The sequence below is a fragment of the Lichenostomus cassidix genome, chromosome 1 (assembly GCF_008360975.1).
Source record: "Lichenostomus cassidix isolate B80296 chromosome 1, HeHo_3.0, whole genome shotgun sequence".
NCBI classification, from domain to species: Eukaryota; Metazoa; Chordata; class Aves; order Passeriformes; family Meliphagidae; genus Lichenostomus; species Lichenostomus cassidix.
Genome location: NC_139479.1, coordinates 35,166,395 through 35,174,222, shown reverse-complemented (window position 1 = coordinate 35,174,222; position 7,828 = coordinate 35,166,395).

Below are 7,828 nucleotides of genomic sequence, written 5' to 3'. Positions count from 1 at the left end.
TGTTGGATTATGTTAGAAAAATCATTTTACCTAAATACAGAGGTAATCTAAGCAAATTCCTTTAAACTTTTTTGTTTGCAGCATGTTTATATATGGCTTCCTGTTCTTTGAGTCCTTGGAGTGGTGAATGCCCATTATTTTACTTTTTTCCACTGTTATTTTCTTATTAAAAATTGTATTATTGTTCTCCCTCTCAGTTTCTTTTTTATCTTTGTCTATCCAAACTCAAGAACAGCATAGTGTGAAAAGCTCACAAGATTTCAGCAGACACATCATTAATTATAGTCTCTCTTTTTCCTATACACCTGAAGAGAGATAGAGGTTATTTTAAAATCTTTTTTGTGTGAAAATAAATAAAATTCTGAATGTCTATTTTTCAATGTATGAGCTTACTGAGAATAATAAAAACCCGAGATTTGTGTGTACTGAAATGAATTACATCTAGCTATATCTACTTGCCTTGACTTTCAAATACAGATGTGTGGTATATGCACACATACCAAAGAGAGTCAGATAAAATGACAGCAAAGCTATCATGAAGTGCTGTGGGATTGACTGGGAGCTCCAACAACCTTCTGAACTGGCCATCAAGTTATTGTACATGTGTGATATTTCTCCTATCGAGAATTTTTGTGAATTGATTTTTTTACTTTCAATTTTCTCCCTACTGACAGATTTTCATGTTCAAGTAAAATATGGTTGCCCTAAACAGATGTAAATGTTTTAGGTCACTCTTTCCTGGGCAGTTTTAAATAAGTGAACAAAAACCTTTGAATTTAAACTTGATTTTAAATGAAAAAAAGAGTGGAATGGTCTTGTGTTATAATATTTCATGGGACACTACATTACCAGCTTTTGATAAAGAGGTTACATCAAAGAGGTAAATATCAACATTATATTTCATAGGTTCATATGCAGCCATCACAGCCTCTTAGTAAGTTGAATAGAATATTTTTGTGAGGAAGAGGCAACTTGATTTTCTATATGGGGATTACAGACTATGGTACAATTCAACTAACTTGAAATCTCCTAAAGATTTATGTCCAGATTTGAGCTATTTAGGATGATGTGTCAATCAAGAGGTTTCTAGTTCTCTCCCTGAGAAAATTTGGATGACTATGTCATACCACGACGCCAACCTCAAAAATGCTGGAGCAAGATCTTCCATAATGATCAGTCATAAATGTGCCATTGTCACTTCTGTTTCATAATTTGTTTTCTTGAGAGTTGCATGCATAAAGATCTACGCACATATCTCCCTGAGACATAGCAAGGACAAGGGAGCTGACTCTGAATATATGGCAATGTCAACATTGATCTAATAATTGCTTGTGAGTAATCGTTAATGCGGCGAATAGATGTATAATAGGTACTCTGCCTGGGTGTTGCAGATGAATGAAGGTATATTCATCATATATTCATGCAGAATCTCTATCACTTCTTCTGGAAGATGATTTCTATCTGAAGACTGGCAAAATGTCAACAAAATTGTCTCTGAGTTCTGATAAAGTGAATACACTCAAAGGATTTTATTGCAAATGAGTTTCTGAGGCATTAATGCAAAGAAGAGAAGAGAATGGTTATGGTGTCTTCAGTTGTTTGTTTACCTCTTTTGTCCTGAATTTATGACAGCTGTCTGGGAACCTTCCACTGGGAAATGCACATTTAACAACATTTCAAATGTTCCACCAAAACATGTCAAATTCTTCTAATTTCCCAACTGGATCCAGGAAGGTTTCTTAGGAAAAATGTGTTTCATTAACGGCTGGCTTTCTGATTCCTTCCTCCATGGGCACTTCCCATGCTGGGAGCCTGGGGAGTCCAAGGAGCTCTGCCTCCAGTGAAGCCTTCAAGATCCTCTGCTGTACACACAGTCTCTGGCAGCCCTGAGTACCTCAGCTTGCCTTGCAACTCCTGGAGCTTCCAGGCTACTGGCCACTTGGCAGAAATCCTGGTAGACGACCAGCTTATGTTTGAGTAAGATTGGAAAGTCATACTGTGGGGGAAAAAAACCAAACCCAACCTATTTTTTTCTAAAAGAAAGATACCCAGGCATTGCCTTTCAAGGAGAAATATCTGTGGAGCTTAAATGGTCTACTGCAATGAGTATGAGCAGCCAACTATTTAGCAGTATGATTTAGGAGAGTAAAAGGCTATTTGAACAACTTTCTGTTGGTTACAGTGTGGAAAAGTTGAGCCCTGGCACCCATATTTTGCACTTTTGTGAGATAGCTCTTTTCTGGTTTATGATCCTGGTCTGATTAGGGAAAAGTTGCATGCTTAATGGTTTAATCAGTTCAAAATGATGAGCAATTCATTGCTGATTTGGCTCATTTTGAATGGAACATTTTAGAACTGTGAAAGCTGACTTTCAGATGGAGAAAACACTGGTAGAGATGTTTGCTAGGACCTGAGTAAGGATCTACTGCAGGCATTAACAGCTTACTCAGCCCTGCTACAGCTGGAAGAGATGTACGTTTACAGCCAGCAGGAGGTCTTCTACAGCAGTACCATTGCATCACCACTGCAGAGGGTGGCATTGCAGTAGTTTAGTCAAACTGGCATAGTTAAAGTAGTACACGTGAGTGTGTTTGTGGGTGCTTAAAGGGATACTTTCCTAATACTAATTTCAGGCAAGTTCTAGGAAGACTCAGCAGAAGTTCGAAGAGAGTAACACACCTGCAGAGTCAGTGCAGCAGTCAGGATTCAGCATAGCTGAAAAATGTCAGGGAGGCGCACCAGACAGATTGTGGAAGATCGGCTAAATAAAATGCTAAGCAAAAGATGACAGGTCTTTTCTGGAAAGGTCAGGAAGCTAAGAATAAACTAGGCTTTTTGTGAAAAGGAAAACAGAGTTAGGAAAATTGGTGTGAAGAAGAAAGGATAAAAAGCTAAGAAAGTACATGCTATTCCCCAGTTTCTTCAGAGACAGGATTTTGTACTGTACACATATTATAGCTCTACTTGAAATAGTTCCCTGGAGGCTGGGTTGAAAATGAAGATATATGTTTCAAAGCAAAATGAATATGAAATATTATTGCTTTTTCAATGAAAGCAAACATCTTAATTAGATTGCAAACAATCTTTAAAAAAAAGAGATTAATTAAACATTTTCTTCTTTTTTTGGTGACATATGTGTAAAATATCGGCACAGAATAATCCAATTACAAGCACTTTCAAATTATTGGGCTGAGCTGTTAATGAAACAGGATGCATAATTTTCATACTATAAAGGAGTGTTGTCACTGTGGTCTCCATCCTTTTACTTTAATATCTCCTGTGTAATGATAAACAAAGATCCAAAGACAACACCGGCACTGCTGAAACGTACAATATGGGTGTCTAATATAATTATAATTAACAGTTTCCATTCATTTTCAGGATATACCCTGATGGCATCGCTCAAGAGAGGGGGAACATTAGTGGTAATTATGCTTTGACTTTGTAATGTTGGATTGAAGTGATGGTTTCTGACAAAACCAGAAATGAGTGGTTGCTTCGACTAGTGTAACAAGACTGCCATCTAACTGCTCCTACAGAGAACCACAAGTTATCAACAGGGAAAAATACCTTAAATTCATGAACCTAGAGTCCTTGTATTTTTTATGATGACTTCATGATATAGTCTCTCTCTTTTTTAAATGAGAAATTATCTGATTTTTCTTTTTAAGTAGTAATATGAAACCTTTTTATTTCTTCTGAATTTGACTACAAGAACTGAAATTTAGCTTATCTTTGAGTGACAGAGGGGAATTTAAAACTGTAATGGAAATGTACTTGACTTTGGAAATTTGGCTTTGCTCAGGGACGAGACACAAAACAGTGCCTGTGTTGGAGGGCAGTGAAAAGCCTAAGACAGCAACAGACTGCATCATCACAGGAATTTCTGCATCAAATCACACACCTAGACTGCCAATTTCCTACCTTTTATAACAAATGCTCCAGAAAAATGTTGAACACTTAAAATAGAAAATAGCAAATAGCAAATAATTAATGCACAGACAGTATCAGTCTATAAAGTTGTCTTCTCTTTATGTTACCTCAAGCTGATTAAGGTGATCTAATTATTACTTCTTTTTCATGTCCTCTTAACACTGCTGTTCCTGAAAGTAACTTTCATCAGCAAACAGGAGACTGGGTACAAAAGTTTTATATTTCCTTGCTCTGAATCTGATGTCCTTCAAGCCTATTGAAGGTGGACTTTTTTTCTTCAACTAATTTTGGGGCTTCCAACACTTCTCAAACTGCTATTTCTTTTTTTTTCATATGTGACTTCTCTTATTATTTTTAATTATTTAACTTTTCCTGATACTGTGTCTTTAGTTATTCTCATAATTTTTCTTTTTCTTTTGCTTTAAGGCATTTTTTTAAAGACAAAGTGTATCATAATCAGAATACATTATTCCCATCAAATTAGGTAAAATCAGTGTATTTCTTACATCTCTGCGAGTTTTTTTTTGTTTTTTTTCCCCCCAGTTTGTTGTAATGCAACTAAGTAGAAGACAGTTTCAAGTGAACCCAAAGATATGGGAGCTAAGACTGAAAGACCTACAGGTAAAGATCTAGGAGCAGTAGACCTGGAAGAATACCAAAATGAAAATCAAAAGTCAGTGGCATTTAAGATCCTAAAACACTTTTGAAAAAGAATCTGCTGATGTCTAGCTATATCTCTCTCAACAGGAATGTTCAAATTAAAACACACATGCACACCAGAGCTTTCCATCTTTGGTTTTCTCAGAGTATGATAATGATGTTAAAAATAAAGATTCTGCTGAAGTGCTTTCAGTTCTTTAAAAGCCAAATTAAATAGAAAGGGAAAATGTAGAATCTCTTTTTCTGCCCTCCATAGCTTTGCAGTGTCTCACTCAAAGCCCTGATAAGAGACAGAGAAAAACAAGTACTTAAGCCTGAATTATTATTAGATTTTGCTTGGGTAGAAAAGGCAATTTAAAAATCCATACAGATTTTTTTGGGGAATGTTCACTATGGTCGCTGTCCAGAAGGCTGAAAATGCTACATGGATAATAAGCTATCAACAGGTTATTTGAGCGACAAAGTACATCTTTCAGCAGAACTCATTTTTTTCAAGATTATCTGCTCAGGACTTAATGAGATGAAATAAGTAATTTAGAAGCACGAACATGGTTTCATCTAGTCTCACCCATGACAAACAACATAGTATCATAGTCACCATGGAGATACCTTTTTCTGCTTTCTGCTTACAGCACATTCTGTGCCTGCAGAAGCTGCTTCAGAGGAGTTGATGGAGCAGGATAAGTTTATGGAAGTTTATGATTGCCACCTGGTGGCTAGTAAAGAAAATCAGTTAGTTTTTGGAAGCATTGAGATTATCAAGAAATAGTATTGAAGCTACTCGATTCAGGTAATATCCTGAGAAAAAGCCAGCTGAAAGGAGGCAGAGAAATGTATGCAAAATTTTCATTCATTCTTTGCCACACAGTTCATTATTTTAAAATGGGAAAACAGAAACCAGTACATTGAACACAGGACCTGAGATTAGAATAGTCAATATGTCATCCATGAGGGGCTCCCTGAACTACCTTCTGTCATCATACATGGATGGAATTTTCTTAACAAATGGAGTTTGTTTGGAGTGAAACTTATTTATAAACAATGGCACTGTTTATAAACAATCAAAACCAACAATAGACCTCTCAAATTTCTTCTCCTGCATTTGTTGTTTGCAAAGAGAATATGTTGTCAAGTTTTGAAATGCTGGATAACATATCTCCCTTCTGGCTTTTGATGAACTCAGTATCATTGACTATTCAGGCTTACTGTGATGAAAAATAAAGGAAGTTGCATTAATAAGTCACCAGAAATACCCAACTGTTTCAAATAACAGGCTCATGGTACTTACGGAAAGTTACATTCACGACTCTGGGATCACTGTGTCTTTTGAAAATAGATTGAATTGGCTAGCATTTTTTCTCCAATGATTAAAGAAATATTCAAATATAAAGAAAGGTTGTGAGTGTGAAGTAAAATGTTAGGATTTGGAAATCTTGCGCCTCATGGTGGATGGAACATCTGACTTTGCTTTCCTTTTCCGTGGGCCAGGTGTCCTGAGCAGCCACATCATCCAAATGGAGGATCATCTTTTGGAAAAAGGAGGTAATGGGTCATGAAGTCTCTTGGAGTGATGGATGAGGTGAAATGTATTACAGCAAGACCCTGAGACTTGGAGAAGAAAAAGGATATGAAAGAAGCAAATTTATTTGCCCTCTTGACTATTTAATTCTTGTTTCCAGGCTCTCTTTTTCTTTCCTTATTAATTTGAAACTGGAAATACGTCATACATTGTGGCAAAAGAAGACAAAGAGCAGTAGGACTGTGCCCACTAGCCTGACAGTGAGGGCACTTGCAGGAAGGAAGCAAATCTCAGCCACAGGAAGAAACTAAACCATCATCTCTGATGTGCTGCATACATTTAAACTGTTTTACTGAAAAAAGAGTATGAGAGTGTGCAGTAATATAAGAAGGGCAAGAGGAAAGAAGATGAGAAATAGGAAGGTATTAATTCACCACCACTACCACCACCCCCAATATCAGAAACATTGCTAAGTCTCCTCTTCCTCATTTCAATTCTATCCTTGGGTATTTGGAGAAGGGATACCTCATACAAAGAGACAAATTACATTTGATATTCTTGCATATATTTTCCCTTCAGTTTTGAACATGGTGTCTAAATCCTGGTGAGTAAATTATTGAAAAATTATGGAATTTTTACAGATATGGAGAATGGGAGAAGTTTGCATTTCCTCTAACTACCTTAAACAGTTCTTTGGGTATGTTTATGTTAAATGAAGACCTTTATTTTCCCATATATTCTGTAGATCCTTTTTATGTGACCCAGAGCTATAGATTTGCAGTGGAGGTGATAGTAGGTGTCAGCTAGGCACTGCAAACCTCAATTTGCATTGTATTTATTTGTTTACTAAATTATTTGTACTTAAAAAGAATAGATTAATGGATTTTACTTCGGGTAGAAATTCATTTATTCTGTTTTAAAAATTGATACTTCAGGAACATCTCTTAAGAAGTGTGATGAGATCTGAATTATAAAGGAGACAGAGCATCAACACCTAAAAGGGAATTTTGATTTCCAGATGATAAGAGTAGGGGTTGTTTAGCTTTAGGTCTTTGATTCAATTGCACACAAAACAGGACCTGGCAGATAAATTAAATTCCATGTTTCTAAATGTTTAGCATTACAAAGAAAGAGACCGTTCAGACTGTAGGGAAGATTTGTTTCATATCCATCTTTGCTTTAACAAAATGCTGTGCAAGTTCAAAGGCCGGATAGATTGGTGTTATTGCTGAACTTAGTGCTCTGGCTGAAGATTAACAATTCATAACTTCTTTCCTATGGGTACTTTTTGCCCCAAATTCTGTGCTTCTGGAAGGTATAGTATCAACATCCATGACACCTCATGCAATACTGGTAGAGAAAAAAACCACACCAAACCCCATGAAACTAATAACATTCTTGAAAGCCTCCACAGAGCAGCTCTGGAAGTACCTCTTGACTGTAGCAGAATTCCTCCTCCTGAGTAAACCAGCCCCTTTGGAAACTAAAAATTGTGTGCACCTGAGAGTAGAAATTCACAACATTAAAGAAGCCAAGAACTACATGTGGCTACACAGGTCTTTCCCATGAGAATTCCTTTTGTGTTTTATAAATAAAGATAAGGTTTGGATGTTATTAAAAACAGCGTCCCGAGATCTGGACGGTGCAGGCCTGGCCAATCAGGCCTAGGGGGAGGTTTCTGACTGACCAATCTGGGTGACCTTTGAAAACTCTATA